The sequence below is a fragment of the Podarcis muralis genome, chromosome 7, assembly GCF_964188315.1.
Source record: "Podarcis muralis chromosome 7, rPodMur119.hap1.1, whole genome shotgun sequence".
NCBI lineage: Eukaryota > Metazoa > Chordata > Lepidosauria > Squamata > Lacertidae > Podarcis > Podarcis muralis.
This window is the reverse complement of record NC_135661.1, coordinates 19,181,148-19,198,259: the sequence shown is the minus strand read 5'-3', so window position 1 is coordinate 19,198,259 and position 17,112 is coordinate 19,181,148. Positions and strand designations below refer to the sequence as shown.

Genomic DNA, 17,112 nt, shown 5'->3' with positions numbered 1-17,112 from the left:
CTCCACAGGCCCTTGCCCCAAAGAACTTGCAATCTAAATTTCCTCCAGGAGAAGAGAAGAGAGGCAAGGCTGACAAGAGACAAGAGGCTTAGTGGTGCTAGTCAGTTGGCCACTTAGAAAGACTAAAATAAAGGCTTCTTTCACAGGTTTGTTACAAGGATTGAATTCACAGCTGCTGTAAGGACAAGATTTAATTTAATAGTAGCAGTAGTAGTGATGACTTATTAGTTGCTTGTTATGCAAGGTCTCCAAATCACTTCCTACATATTTTAAAACACAGGTTTGTTACCTAATGCTATACCCAGACAAGACACACTGAAATTGATGTCATTTTTTTCAATGAGTCTACTCTGAGTAGAGCTTAGTTTGCTACAAACCATTAAAAATACGTAAAAATACATTATCGTATCAACAAATTCACACAAAAGCACATGCAATCCATAAACACACACCACAAAACAACTGACCCACTCCCAGCTTTGGCAGCACACTAAGATCAAAACAACATCATCACACTCTATCAAAGCCTTGGGAAAAAGCAAAGTAGTTGTTGTTGTTTAGTCATTTAGTGTGTCGGACTTTTCATGACCCCATGGACCAGAGCACACACACTTACAACAAGTAAACTAGACTTGCAAATAGCCATTTGCCTGGTCACTTGTGGTGTTTAAGCATCTGTTCACATACATCTCAAGATCAGACAATAAAAATATGTGTTAAGATAAGTCTCTATTTCCTGGTCAGGAGAAAGAAAAGCACATTCCAGGTCTGCCCCAGAATACAGTCTTGTATAAAAAACAACAACCACAGAAAGCTACACAATGGGTTCACTCTTCCTGCCTGCCCCCAAAACGGACTTTGGACATGCCTGGTTTAAACTATAGATGCAAGGGTGTAAAAACGATGCAACTTTGTGCATAGCTCTAGCCATCCTCTATGTGCTTCTGGCAGAGAGAAGATGCAGAAGCTGGAAGCTGCCTGTACACGCTGAAGTATTTCAGAGCTAGGAAACATGGTGGAGCACGGAGGTGTCTGGCCGCTGCCTCATCTCATCTGTGTCAGAGACACAGCCAGAGGGAGAAAGATGGCAAAGTGCTCTGGTGACAATTAGCCCAAAGGGGGTAAGGTTGGGTAGCTCCCTCCAACTTTAACTTCTAAGCTCTGAAGTTGGAGGGAGGGAGTAGAAGGAGCACCCAAGTGCTTCCTGAGTGAAGCACTCATGCCACATTTTCTGTGTCTGGAAAAACATGCATGGGAGGATAGAGCAGAAAAGCAAGACAGTGCAAGTAGATTTGGTTTCTATAGTATCCTTACTGCAAAGCTAGTGAAAAAGGCTTCCTTCCCACTCTCAGGGCAGAGGTTCACTATAACCACAAAAAACCTGTGCTACATAGAGATCTTTACGGTTAAGGCTAAGTATAATGTTTCCTCTCCCCCAGATAAATGCATTTCATACTAAAGAAACCAAATCTGTGAATCCCAAATTATATAAACATATACATGACATTCAACTAAATAATTTACCAATCTCCATCCTACCCTAAAAGATTCATGCAGGAAAGAGCATATTTAAAATTTAAAAAATCACAGAATTTCAATTATATTGGCCAGGAAAAGCTTATTACAGGGCAAGGGTGAAAAACGTGCAATGAAAATGGAATGGAGAAGAAGGAACTAGGATGATGACAAAGGAAATGGAGCTATTCCAACTTTAGACTTCTCCCTTTGGTATTCAAGTTTCCCGACTAATGGCTGAAAAGAGAGAGAAGTCTGTGTTTTTCTAATCGAAGCAGATTCTCGGGAATATGAATTCTGTACCAGATAGAGTCCTAGCACTGCACGTGCAGGCACAAAACATACAATTATCTATTTTTAGCAGCTCTGCAGGACAACAAAATGGCCTGGTTTACACATCACTTTAAACCACAGTTAGCTTCACTATGGCTTAAAGGTAAATATACAACATGCTGGTACATGTGTGCTAGGAACTACTACACCATGTTTGGTTTATCTCTATCAAAACAAACCACAATCTAGAATCAAGGTTTGTTCTTTCCTTACTGCTTGCGGTTTTAGGAAGCGAAGCCAAACCACGAATCCTGGTTCGGATGTAACACTAAGCCAAACCAGTGTTAGAAACTAAGCTAATTGACAAATGACTCCTTAAATCTGGGTAACAATCAACACAACGGAATGTCTAGCCGCCGCCGCCGCCGCAAGTTTGTTGCTGTCGTTGTTAATTTCATTTCTATACCACTTTATATTTTAAAGAAAAAAACTTAAAGAATACATTAAAACAACAAATAAAACAATCTAGCATAAAACAAATTCAAACTTCAAGAAAATATTTCAGAATCTTCTCTAAGTGACATTTTGCTTTCTCCATATTTATTTACCTACTTTATTTATATAGCTGCCCCACAGCAAAAGTACTCTAGGAAGCCAGTGTGCTATAGTGGTTAGTGTCAGACTTGGGACCTGGGAGAGATCAGGGTTCAAATTCCCACTCAGTCATGAAGCTCACTGGGTAGCCTTGGGCCAGTCACAGCCTCTTAAACTACCTCATAAGGTTGTTGTTAAGGAGGGGGGTTGAACTATGTACTCCTTGATAAAAAAGGTGGGGTATAAATGCAATAAATAAGCTCTTTTGCTTACCTGTTTAAGAAAGCTGATGGGGCCAGCCAGATGGAGATGTCAGTCGCCAACCTGGCATCCAGAGATCTCCATGTGGTCACAACTAGACCCACATCAGTAGCAAAATGCACCTGGTGCATTTCAAACACTGAGCCAAACCATGGCTTAGCTCATGGCAGGACCAAGCGGAGCAAAGCAGCTACCGCTGTACTCCATGCACCCATAGTTAAGCTTAACTGTGGATTAAAGTAACATGTGATCCAGCCCAATGTCACACACATATGACACTAATTATCAAGCTCTTGCTCTCTACTCTGCATGTTTCTGGATTAAACATCCACAGTCATTTCACTTTGCTGTTTCCTTAAGGCACACTTAAAAGAAGCATTTCTATTAATGATTATGTCGGTTAAGGTTTATAAACATAGTGTTTGTATTTTTTTATTTCATTTTATAATTATATAAAACTCAGAACAATTATAACAGGTGAAAATTAAAAGATAAAAAACCTATGAAATAGGCACATATAATGAGTACAGTTGCACATGGATTAAAACAATAAAGTCCAAGTTAAGACTTTTGTTATCAGATTATCAAGTATAGTTCCATATTTGCCAGGTTTGTGACAAGGGTTGTCTTGAAAATGAGGGTTCTGCTGTATATGTTATAAAATAATGCCAAATCACATAAAAAGTGCCTGGAGATTTTAGTCTTGTCAAAATCTCAAACTGTGCATAATTTTCTCCATTATAGCTCTATTCCAGAGGGAATAGTACTAAGCATCCAACATAAGATTTTGGGCTGTTTTAAGGTTTAGAAATGCTAACCTACAAACGGTTGTGCTCACAATGGATCAAGATTCGATCTAGGAAATTGCTGATACTGGAAAACATGTGCTCTCCACCCAGAAGGACAAAATGATGTGCACTCAATGCCTTCGGAAGGAGCATTTTCATTGCAACAATGAACTGCAGCCCACTAATAAGTGTAAAATAGTCCAGATCTTCATAAGTACTGTAGCCTAATTATAGTTTCATCAATTATATGTTGCTGGCTATATTATGATATAATGTTGGGGGAAGGGAGTGACAGGGGATAATGGGTATGTTTTGTAATTTTGAAAAAAGAAACAGTTCGAACAGGAAAAACGGAAGGCTGTCATGAATGCTCTTTAAATAGAGGCAGTGAAGGCCTCCAACTTGGATGGCTTTAACAGAGGATTAGACAAATTCATGGAAGGCCATCAATGGTTGCTAGTCGCTACAGGTTTTACTCTCCACAGCATGAGGCAGTTTGTCTCTGAATATCAATTGCTGAGAATCACAGGTGGGTAAAGCACTGCTGTGCTGAGGTCCTGCTTTTGGACTTCCCATAAGCATCTGCTCAGCCACTGGGAGAACAGGATACTAGACTAGATGGGCCACTGGCATCAGAACATAAATAACACCTGGATTATAATTATCCCCTCTTCCCTGGGATTACCAGAGTGCACAAAATTGTGTATTGCCACGTTTAGACGATTGTCTTGAAACATTCTATGTTCTATATACAACCACAGTAGATATGGGGGGGGGGGAGATTTGGAAGTGAGAGCTGGGCACGAAGAGTTTAAAGCTGACTTTTAAACTGAGGATGTCATTTAAAGGTATATTGAGCTCAGTTTTGAGGCTATAATTTCCTGCACAAAAATGTATTTTTGTATGCCCCCACAGTACATATTTAAAAATCAAAGGAGCATTGCAAAACGTTCAGGGAAGTTAACAATCCAACTTATAAATTCTTTCCAATACATATAAACCCAGGGTTGATGAATGAGGTCAGTTCACTTTAAAATGCAGACTGAACTAATTTATCCACCATCCCTATGCAGAACATGCAAACACAAAAGAACACAGGAACAAAGGACACAATTTGAGGCAACAGTTAAACTGTAGAGGGGAGATCTTTCATACAGCTGCTGTGTCTGAAAATTCTGACATGTTTATTTACCAGCTGTCTTATGTGAGGAGCCTCTATTTAACTTAATAGAGGCTATTACAACATGTTAAGAGGTGGCATACTTTAACTTGCTTTGAATCCTGTAAGGGCAGCTTGTATTATAGATACATCATAATTAACCTGACATTTTAAGAGATTAGGCTAGTATACTATCCCAATTAGCATGTTAACTAAACCACAGTTTAGCATTACATAGAGGAGCCTCCTTGATTCTAATCAAAGTGGAGCTGGATGGGCAGAACTTCTGCCAAGTTTAGTTTCACTTTCAAAGAATCTTAAATTAGCATTGTGCATGAATTGATGGTCATGGTTAGCCAGCTTTCTTTCTTTTACTTACTACAGAAATATTATACTCCTGGAGAAGATGAAAACGGAGAGGCACATATATTCATTTATGGTGGGGATAGTGGTTAAAATTACTGGACAAAATGTTGTCAATCCTATTTTTGTTATCTATTTTTGATTACCTTAATGAAATTAATAATGTTTATGAATGCTGTAGTCATGCTAACCATTTTATGACAATGAAAAATTAATGCTAAGTTAAGCTTAGATCTCCAGTAGGAAACATGTCTTTAGCCACTGGGGAAGTTAACCCACAAAATTAATTTGTCCAAGGGACAATAAAAAGCCAAACTAACTTTTCTTAGCACAGTGCAACATACACAGCCCACAGTATACAATTTGGAACAATGCCTAATCAATCTGAATATGACACGCATCTGTAACTGGAAACTAGCAGGGGTCTCTTTATGCAACATCATCTCACTTTGATAATGTGATGAGTCCACTTGTAATTCCTGCTACACCCATTAAGAAAATGATTGATAACTCTGAACATTTTATGTAAGTGTTTTCAGTGATTGTGCAAGGAATCTGGGTAGAAGTACAAAAAAATTATTCAGTTTTCCAACACCATTTGAGATTACAAATTTTAAAAAAGCAAAATCCAGCATAGCTTTATAAGCCATGGTTTGAAGATTCAGCAAGTGCTTTTCTTAAAAACAAGGATGACCAGTTAACACCTTCAAATGCAAATAAACTTGGCAGAATTCTTCTCAGTCCCAGCCAATCAGGAGGAGAAGGTATCAGTCAGCCTGACACTTCACTCAGGCTCATGGAGGCTTAGCCACAGAGCACTAAACATGGTTTAGCATTATGTGCGAACATAGCCACTGCCACTTTAATTGTGTATGAGACGAGTAGGCTTGAGAAAGAAGTGGAAAAATGCATTTCTCTTGAAATACAGTGGTACCTTGGTTCTCAGACTTAATCCGTTCCAGAAGTCCATTCCAAAACCAAAGCATCACAAAACCAAGGCGCACTTTCCCATAGAAAGTAATGCAAAACAGATTAATCCGTTCCAGACTTTTAAAAACAACCCCTAAAACACCAATAGCTGACAGCTGCATCGGATGTTTGGCTTCCGAAAAACATTTGAAAACCGGAACACTTACCTCCGGGTTTTCGGTGTTTAGGAACCAAGGTGTTTGAGAACCAAGGTACAGCTGTAAATGGAAAATGTCAACTAACTAATTAGTTCAATTTATCAACAGGCCAATGCTATTATGTTTGGACTGGTCTTTGGGGCTGGAAGGAACCACTGGGGTCATCAAATCCATTCCCTGCAATGCAGGAATCTCAACTAAAGCATCCAAGACAGATTGCCACCCAACCTCTACTTAAAAACCTCCAAGAAAGAGAGTCCATTACCTCCCGAGGGAGTCTGTTCTACTGTCGAAGAGCTCTTATTGTCAGAAAGTTCTTCCTGTCAAACATATATTGCAATAGATCAGTAAGCTATTAACAACATTAGGAATTCAAATGCAACTTTTTTTGGGGGGGGGGTATTGTTTTGTATTCAACAAAATTATACCAAAGAGTAGATCCATCAAAATTTATGTGCCTTAGCTAGTCATGTCTATTAACTTCAATGATCTACTTTGAGTAGGACTTACAATAAATACAACCCATTGCATTTCTTTCACATACGCCTCTGTAAACTCTGTACAATTGACTTTGTTCTTATGGTTGAAGATTAATTTCCAGTCATCGTCAGAATTGATGCTGGCTGCAGTTGAAAAGGGTGTCATGACATGGAAGCAAGATTCCTTTGATATCTTTGGGACTTTCTACATCCTTTTCATGCCAGAGATAGGTCTGTAGTGATACAATGGTTGGGGGATATTGAGATGGCAAAGACTGTTTGAATGGGGAAAGGTAAAGAATTTTTCTTCTTCGGATTCATTCTGTTGGGATGTTGCTTTCATTACCCATCCTGAGCAACTGGGATGGCATAGTTCACATAAATTCCTAGCTATTTACATGAATATGTCTTATAAAGGGTTAGAGACCATTGTTCCATATAGCTCTACGTTGCCTACACCAACTGGCAATGTTCTCAAATGAACAAGAGGTATATTTACAGGGCAAAAATGATGTGACAAATACAGCTGACCCATGTCAAAATGCAATATTCAAAAAGTTAGAGAAGTTCCCCTCCCCTCCTTTCAACCAAAACACAAATTAGAAAAGTAACAAAGACTTTGCAGCTTGTCGTCTCACATCTGGCAAACTGTGTAAGTCACTTCCTGTTTAGAGCAGGCGTTTCCAACTGCTTGCTTTCCTGTGATGCAGAAAGCCTTTGTGTATTTTATACACACTCTCTCTCTCTTAAGATGGCTCTAATCACCTAGGAAATGATGTTTAAAAATCATTGGCTTATTGTGCTCTGAAAAAGTTAAAGCGTTTTTGTGTTCATACACACACACACACACACACACACACACACACTTGAAAGGTTTCTAGGTGAATCAATATTTTGATTAGGAATGACTGAATGGTTTAGCAGTGCAGTAAAGCCACGACAAAATTAGGATTGCACCGCTGAAAGGCAAGATAAGGGGCGGGGCCTCCAAGTGCAAGAAATGTAGCTTATTATAGGTGTAATGCAGTTCAGAAAATTCCTTCTTCAAGTCCAATGTACAGCATACATAGGATAAGGGCCAATAACATGAAATATAAGAAAATATAGTGTGTTCTCATAAATGTATATTAAACCTATAGAATGATGCGTTTATGGTAAAGTTTTACTATGAAAAGATTTAAATGTAATTACATGATATATTAATAAAATAACAAGCAGAATATAAAAGGGCTCCTAAATGAACAAGAACCAACACTCCCTCCCTAAAATTATTTGAAACCCACAAAATCTGATTGGTCAGACTCAAAATATAACCTAAATAAAACTATACCAAAGCAGAAATTTTATGATTAGCAGTGTGCAACCAAATAAAGTAAATGAATTGTTTTTAACAATTCTCACATAAAAGGTATCTATATTGCAGTAAGTTCTGTCACAAGAAGCAGCCAAACTGCAACTTTTAAAGTCCACATGAACAGACTCTATGCAGGGAACTGTTACTAATAAAGCAGAATTCTAAAGAAAAAATATTTTGCCAGATACAATGCCTGTGGAATCACAATAGAATTTTCACCCCTTTGCTGGCATAAAAGTTCATCAACCTAAATAAATAGGTAAAGGTACCCCTAACCATTAGGTCCAGTCGTGGCCGACTATGGGGTTGCGGAGCTTATCTCACTTTACTGGCCGAGGAAGCCGGCGTACAGCTTCCGGGTCATGTGGCCAACATGACTAAGCCGCTTCTGGCAAACCAGAGCAGCGCATGGAAACGCCGTTTACCTTCCCGCCGGAGCGGTACCTATTTATCTACTTGCACTTTGACGTGCTAAAATACTACAGTTTGGGAGTGCTCTAGGATTTGGCCCTGACTGGGGAAGCCCAGGTAACATCAGTGGCTAGGAGTATGTTTTATCACTTTTGGCTGGTATGTTAAATGCAGCCCCTTCTGAGGAGGACAGACAGGGATCCATGCTCCAGACATGTCCAGATAGACAACTGTAATGTACTCTGCGGGACTACTGTTAATGACTATCTTGAAACTTCAGGAGGTTCAAAATGCACTACAAAAGTCCTGATGGGTATATGGCAGTCCACTGTAATATACCAGCTACACTGGATACCAGTGCTCAAACTGAGATGCTGGTGTTAACCTTAAAGCTCTAATGATTTGGGACTGAACTACTAGATGACTGCCTACATATGTACCATCCTTTTCATGCAGTGAGATCTGCATCAGAGGTATTCTTGGTGTATCCACATCCAACTTCTCTGAGGTGGATGACCACATCTTTAGATCTCCCTCCAGTAGAGATATAGTGTGTAGGTACATGTCAGGCTTTTCTGAAGGTCTTAAGACATTTTAGTTGATTGGCTTTCCCCAGGTAACATTTTGTCCCAGTCACCAGATGAGTGATGGTACACTGTTACACTACTGCAGTTCTGAGCGTTTAATTCTTGTGAATCTGTCTTATTCTTGGTTTTCCTAATAATGGATTTTAAAAATACTTGTACTTTTTATTGCTGTGTCTTTTATGGGCTTTGCTTGGAAAAGCAATATTTTTAAAAATACCTATAACAATAAAATCCATTAGTCTACAGTGATGGCATTAGAACCAAGTACTGGTCAGTGTGTGCAAAACCCTGCTTGCTTCCTTACATAGCAGAGCTAACAATATCATCCTGGTCCAACCGATTCGTACTGTTCTAGTCACAGTCTGCACCACAAAATCACAGGTTAACATGCTTAACATGTGCAAGTGAGGGGGTGTTCTATATAGCTTTCTCCATATAAAAGGATAACCATTGTGGTTCTTTCCTAAGGCAGGGTAGGGGAACCTGCGGCCCTCCAGGTGCTGCTGGACTATACAGTCATTCCTATGGACTTGCTCAAGCAGATGGAAATTAAAGAGTCCAACAGCATAAAGGGTCACAGGCTCACCACACCTACTCTAAAGGTTCAGAGCTACTTAAAACTCAAGGAAATTCTCACACAGAACTTAAGAATCCTACCTTATACTTAAATACAGGCCAAAGTAACACAGCACTTTTTAAGATGCTTGTATGTATCTTTTCTCTGTTCCTTATTTCTTCCAAGTAACCAGGCTAATGACATTTCTTCTTTGGTTAACAACTTGAAATACATTAATGCACCAATATTCCAACAGGTCAACTTTTAGCAGGGCTAACATCGAACACAACCCAAAACCTGGCTCTTCCCTCACCTCCTAGTAACAGAGATGGAAACAACCATTTCCTGATTTAAACTAAACTTCTTCCCAGTGCTCAGTTGTGAAGACCTGCTGCCTCTCCAATTCCTGGGAGCTGGAGGGGCAATGGCTCTTCTAGGCCAGCTCAGCAATTATCACCCTTGCACCACTATTCCCATTTCTAGTTGGGACCAACCAGTGTTCTAAATTCCCCAGGGGTCAGGTGTGTTTTGCTACTTGTATGGGTCCAATTGTGACTACGTGGAGATTTCTGGGTGCCAGGTTGGCAATCAGTTTAAAAACATCTGCCTAGTCAAGTCACCCCAAACAAGAAATCTCATGATGCTTCTATGAAAAGCTAGTAACTTCTCTTATTTCTGACTGCTGCATTTGGGGCAACTATATTTTGACTGGTGTTCTATCACTGTAATATACTACATAATATGTAATTCTTCCCTAACTGGCATCCATGAATTCTTGGAACAGAAAGCAGCCTTCAAATTTTGATCCAGAGCACAATGCTAAATGCTCCTATTACAGACATTGCACTATGCTCCTAGACCTACATCCTCACTACGATTCCAAGAAACCCTGTTACTAAAGGTTCATCTTCTAGCACAAAGATCTCTCTACTAGACAGAACCATTATATGCAATCATCATTTCAGAAGTGTTTATTATCAGGGATGAGGGAATCTTTTTACTGTTAAGGGCTGCATTCCCTTGATAGTAATCTGTCGTAGGCTGCATGTCTGCAGTTAGGGGAGACAGAGCAACACCACCGCAAGATAATCATTACTCTCCACCTGTCCCCCACCTCTCTTGTATAATATGAAGGAATTGCTGACTACAGGGAGGTTGATAAAGTTGCAAAGCATCTAGATATGCAATGCACTGCCTAGTACAGCATTTTCTCCTGCATTAGCTACTTGAGGCTGGGTGAAATCCTAGTGCTAGATATTATTGCCTTTCAGAACTCAAAGGGTTCCATGCTCAAGAGACTGACTGACTTCTCATTACAGGCTCACACTCACTTGGGCTACACAAATCCTGAGCCATGCATCTTTCAGAAGCAAATGTTCAAAACAAGATTACAACATTGGGTTAAGTGCAATTCAGACAGGTACAAAACTGAAAGAGAGCAATTTGGTTATTAAATTACTTGTGTGTCCTAAGGTGAACAGAGTTTCTAATTTCAATACATTTGCATTAAACATAAAACTGTATCCTACTAAACACTCTAGCTAGTGTTTGACAATCACCAATTATGGCTCATGGTTCGTTTTGTCAGTTACCTAAGAAAGGTAAAATTCCTATTCCACTCTGTTTGCCGCAGGATACTACATCATAGACCAAACCTATTGTTTCTGCCAAAAGCAAGGTTACAGAACCATGCATTTGTCAAACTCTACCCATCTTCATGAGTCAGTGGTGCCACCCTTGATACTGCAGTTTTGCAGCTGCTGGATTCCTGTATAGCTTTTAAGCCTGTTGGGCTCCTTTGAGCTCCCACCTCTGCCAGCCATTTCTTTCTTGTAGGATCTCAACCAAGCATCAGTATGTATGCAGTGTTAGAAACACAGATATATAAGCTAGATACCAAATGGCTCCTTAAACCAGTCACCAAACGGTCGCCAAAATCGAATGCCTAGTTGCCATTTTGGGGCAAGGCGGCTTGAAAGTCATATTTTTCAATACAACTTTTTGCTTCCTGAAATTCATTCTGATTGTGCAGATAAAATACAATGGATAGAATTCTACAGGATGTGTTGCTAGTGTGTGAAAACAGTCAAGATCCAAGGATCTCCAGACATACACCTCCAGGTGGTGGAGATGTGAGATGCCATCCTAGCACATGGGCATCTTCAAGTGGTTGCAAGTGGCCAATAGTAAGTTGCAAAATGTGCCTGGCGAATTTTGAACACTGTATTTGTAGACTTGATTATTTGTTAAGAGAATTTGTGTAAATCAAGGGAAGATGAAACTTATGATCAAACTGAAATCTTTGAAGCAATAGTGTGTATTAAATTTAGAGAGCTACTACACTCCTTTCCGAAAAGATATAGTTGTGACAGCAACAAACTTAAAATATTGGTTAATATGTGCTAGGATTTAGACTTTTTCATAAAACTTAAAAACAAGGCAGTGGCATCCAAATTAAAAGTGTTTAAATAAGAACACCAATTGCCACCTCATGCAGAACTGCTGTCATTAGTTCAAGTGATTTGTGAAAGTAACAGCCAAGTCTGTTGTTGAAAGGTGGGAGTTAACACAATCTACCAAGTTTTCAAAAGCAACTGGGACCAGCTAGAAACGATAAGATTTAAACATACTGATTGGTCAGGCTATGTGCCAGCCATAATAAACATAGGACTTAGTAACCTGCACATAAAACCTAGGACTGCATGATTACCTATAAACATTAAACAAATGGCTGATCTTTGATCAAGCACCTCTGGTCAGCAGTTATCAATTCGTATGTCTTCATCATGCCATCATTAAAACAATAGTCTTCAATTGGCCAGATTCAGGACTCACCTCTAAGCCTCAACTGCAACAAGGAGCCCAACTGCAACAAGGAGCCGACACTTAAAATTCTTTTAATGTATCAATATTTAATAACAATCCACTATTATACAGTCGTACCTTGGTTGTCAAACGTCTTGGTACTTGCACGTTTTGGCTCCCGAACGCCGCAAACCTGGAAGTGGGTGTTCGAGTTTGCAAACGTTTTTTGGAAGCCGAACATCCAACACACCTTCCGATTGAGTGCGGGAAGCTCCTGCAGCCAATCAGAAGCAGCGCCTTGGTTTCCAAACTGTTCCAGGAGTCAAACTGCCTCCTGGAACGGATTAAGTTTGACAACCAATGGTAGGGTTTACTTCTTAGCCTTTTCTTCTCCCAAAAATGTACTGCAAGGCAGCAGAGATTTAGCATCAGAGATTTCCTCCTCCAAGATGGGCTACATTCCCAAGCTGATGACCCCCATCTTCCCCTTACTTTCCTCTACAGGACCTGCAGAAACCGCCTTCTTTACTTTTGGACCCACTACTGGTCTCATCCACTCAATCTGCTGCAGCCTGTCTTTGCAGAGTGGAATTTCTAAGATGGTTGGATGGCACCTTGTACACCTCCTTCTGGCAACTCCTGCAGTCAAGCTGGTGCCAAACATATTGCTCTGCTTTCCTTTGGTGAGACCGAGCGAGGGTGTGTGTGTGTCTAGTTGTCTGGGCAGCGCAGGACCTCCATACATACTGCCCAGGTTTGTGCCCTTGGGAGGTCACTTCAGTACACCTAACACTGCAGTTAGACTTCACCCCTGGAGGCACACTCCATTGTATCTCAAGACTGATGGATGCCAACAACAACAATATACAGATGTGAGGGGCTAAGGCAGATGGTTGCTTAACTGAAGCCACTTAGTGAAGTCAAGTATCACCTCATCAATGAACAGGTATATTTTCAGCTCACACTCTTACCAATTACATTACTTGCAAAACCTTGAGAGCTGCATACAGGGAGAGAGCTTGTCATCCTCTCACAGAACAAGCTATCACTGGATAAAATTTTGCAGATCAACTTAGCAAATCAAAACATTACTGAGTCCAGTCTAAAAGTATACAAACACGACTTGCACTTGGACGTGCTTTTGAACCGCTAGGCGGACAAGAGATGTATTTATAGAGCACTAACCATCCTGACAGAGTATACTTTTTCATGAACTTTAAACATGTGCTTTTTATGCTCAAGGAGATGCTTTTCTTAAATGCAGCAAAATATGCCACTGCAATATTTTATTCACATGCAAATAGCTCAGAAAAATAAGGTCAGAATTTTATATCAAATCATTAAAATAATGAAACTTGTGAAGAGGTGTGTTTGGAATAGAGCCATTGCAGGTTGAGGTTTATGTTAAAAGTCTTAAATAAAAACAGCTCACACTACTGGTATCTCTCATATATATGAAGTTCTTCTTAGTCTGCTTTTAAAACACTATGCAGCAAACATTTGGATCTGCTATAATATTAAGACAAAAGGCATGGCTCAATGCAGTAGAACACATACAAAAAGTATCACAATCAGCCCCTGGCATCTTCCAATAGCGCTGGGAAAGATTCCTGTCTGAAAGATGTTTGACTACTGCCAGTCAAAGTAGACAATACTGAGCTAGATGGATTAATGTTTTGACTCTGTATATATCAGCTTCCTAGGTTTCTAAAACACAACATTACATTTATCACCTCCCAGTCCCCCAACTTTTCAATAAAGTAAGGCCTCAAATGACACAGGGGCTGCATTCAGGAAATCGCACCTAAAGCCAAAACACATGGGGTTCATTGGCAGGTGAAATTGCCAAAGTCATTTTTCATGGAACACCACCCCCATTCCAAGATTTTTTTAAAAAATAAATAAATCCCCACACACATAAAGCTGAATGCACACAAGTTAAATGTGTGTGTGTTGTGGGCCTACTGTAATGGCAAGCAATAAGAAGAAAGGTGTACTTGGGGGAAGGGCTGTAAAAGAAAGATCAGTTAATTTTAGCATTCCCACAGGCATCCAAAGGGACAAAAACACAAGTAATTCCAGGAATGCATTGAAAATTACTTCTGGCCATTTAAATGAGCCTTTGAAGCAGCTAACTTGTAATTAGAAGACAAAGTTAAAATTCTTTTCTCAGGGGGAAAAATGTCATTACTACACAAAAGCTCACATCCCTTACCATTCCCTTATGTGTCAACATTCTAAATGACCTTTCTCTTATGCAAGTATCTCTGATACTTCAAAAAGATAGTGAAAGAATCATGAAAAGCTTATGTAGCAGATTTTCATAAATTTTGGCAATTCTACTCAAATTAGCAGTCATGGCAAAACACAGGTTAAGTCACCTAATAAGTCTTATACATTTCACCTCTCGCTAATGTGCTCCTAATTTAAAGACAACCTAAGCAACAAACCTATACACTACACTGTTATTTCACTAGGGTATACATAAAGCTCAGTACACTTTTTATTGTTTAAAGTAGGGAGTATCAAAGTTTGCCACAAAAGACTCCTCAATTTCAACACCCAGAAGTATTGAACCTACTCACATATTCAGAAACACCACTCTGAACACAAAATTAGATTTTGGAAGGTATCACTCTCTGGCTTCTTGACAGGCAGCTTAACAGCTCTTGCCCAACGTTAAGCTTCACCTGAGAGATCCCGTTGCCCTCAAACAAGAATGACTCCCAAAAAACTGAATTACTGAATTAAAAAGTGACAGCCTGCTTGTGTATAATAGGAGAGTGGGGCTAAGGCATATCCTCATCAGAAAAATGAGAATTTTGCCACAGATCCCTTTGTTTATAACACAATCAATCAGCATTCTTTAAAAACCAAGAGCTTGCATTTAGATCTTAATGCAGTGGAGAATGCATATACCACTCTTTCAAGGTCCTACCAAACTACAAACTGTGAAGTAAATCATGCCTTCAAGACTCCTGAAAACTCACACTTAGATGAACCACAGCTTTAGAGTTGTTAAGAGAGAGAATCCCTTCCTGTTCTTAGATGAAGAGATATGAAACAGTTTTTTAATGCATCTCACTTGTAAGAGAACATATCAGCATAACTCACTTTTAAAGATGTAAGAGATGAGTATCAGATGAAGTTTTACATATGAATTATAACAATTCATGGGTGTGATCTTTGATAAAGGTTACCTCTTCCACTTGCCTCAGGTTAGCCTATTTTTCTTACTAGCAAGTATATACAACAAGAAGCAATAGGACTGAAGCAGAAAATTTGTAGTGAATTTATTTCCTCCCACACCCTTTCCCATTAATATATCAGCACTACATACACACCATTTTCCCAAATACTTATAAGATAATTTAAAAAGATGGTGCCAATTGGCAATTTTTATTGCTATGTGGCAGGAAGGTGAGAGTGAGGTAAAGAAGATAAATATAACACATATTTTTCAAGTTAAACTATGGTAAAATCCATATGGTAAACAGTATTGCAGAATACTGAAATACAAAAACGAAATACAGATAAACACACAAAAGGTTCTCAGAAAGATAAAAGTATTTCCTTAATTTCTAAATGCTATAGTTGTGCAAGTGATAAATATAAAGTGTGCATGTATATGCAAATATGTGTGTGTGCCCCCTTCACCATCTGCACATTTGATAACGTATCTTCCTGATATAATAAAATTAAGTGAGCCTTAAAGATGGCAAAGAACACTCTGGTATGGAAACAGACTAAAGATGCAACTAAATGACATTAAGACTTTCCCATTTTTTAAAAATGGCGAATGCAGCTGTGCATGCAGAGAGGAATTTGTATTGGACCATGGTGTAGGAAGAGGAGCTCTAACCCTTCATAACAATATATGAATTTTATTAATTCAATAAACAAACAAACAAACAAACACTGCTGAGAGGAGACCATCTTCTTATTGAATCAGTACCTCTCAACCAAACACACTATCAGATTCTCTACCTCTTTTATCCCTAACATTCTCCTTCACTCCCCTTTACATATTCTCATCTGGTATCAGCTCCCTTTCGTCATCCATGGCATTTATCATACTACTCCTTATGACTGGAATAGCTTCCCGCTCTTTATCATCAATGCCTTTAAATTTTACCTTACAATGCACATTTTCTGAACAAAACCTTTCATAAGCCATCAGTGCCTGAACTTATTCTACAGTGTCAGAAACCTCCCTCCTTCTGCCCTTTGTCGTCATCTTAGTTCTGCCTTTGCCTAGAAGCCTTCTGGGAAGTGACCCTGTCACTTGCATTTGCAATGACTGCCATTCTAGGCTCCAAATATAATTGACTATTTGGTTTAAAAGTAACCAGTCTTTAGCCATTTCACAATGACTGATACTTTCAAAATGACCAATTATCCTAGAAACTCTCCTCTTCCTATTATGCCTGCTGAGGGCAAGGGGAAAGAAGATGACAGCACTAAGGATTTTTCTTCGGTGCCAAATCTGTCATCTACACAAAATTATTCATTCCCTTCTTTCTTCTGTCAAGCTCGTGTTAATGGCAGTCTCAAACAATACGGAATGCCATATGGCTACATCTGGATATTAAAATTGAGAATATCAATTACCAATCCACTAATGCAAAGCCAAAATCCACGGACAGTAAGAATTTAATCCAATCCAGGGACTGAAACTTGAGCCAATTGCAGGAAGCAAAATACAGGAAGCAAAAGCTACATTCATTTTTAGCAGAAGTGTGATTATTCCACTGAAAGCCCTCAGATAATAGCAAAATATGTTTTATTCAGTCATACACTTTAATTAGTACGGAGAAAAGTGACAAAAAACAGGAGCAGT

The 17,112-nt window shown here is 39.2% G+C and overlaps 1 protein-coding gene across 11 annotated transcripts in view; it reads right to left on the bottom strand.

Annotated features, from left to right (window-relative positions):
* Positions 1-17,112, bottom strand: part of GNB1 (G protein subunit beta 1) — a 69,259-nt gene that overhangs the window by 45,550 nt on the left and 6,597 nt on the right. The window contains exon 2 of one of the 11 annotated variants that reach the window (XM_077931333.1): positions 6,346-6,400. The exons of 9 other annotated variants lie outside the window; for them this stretch is intronic. The gene's annotated coding sequence lies outside the window, so the exon portion shown is untranslated. Of the gene's footprint in view, positions 1-6,345; positions 6,401-17,112 lie in introns of those variants that run through there. One more of the 11 variants, XM_077931331.1, reaches the window with a different exon arrangement.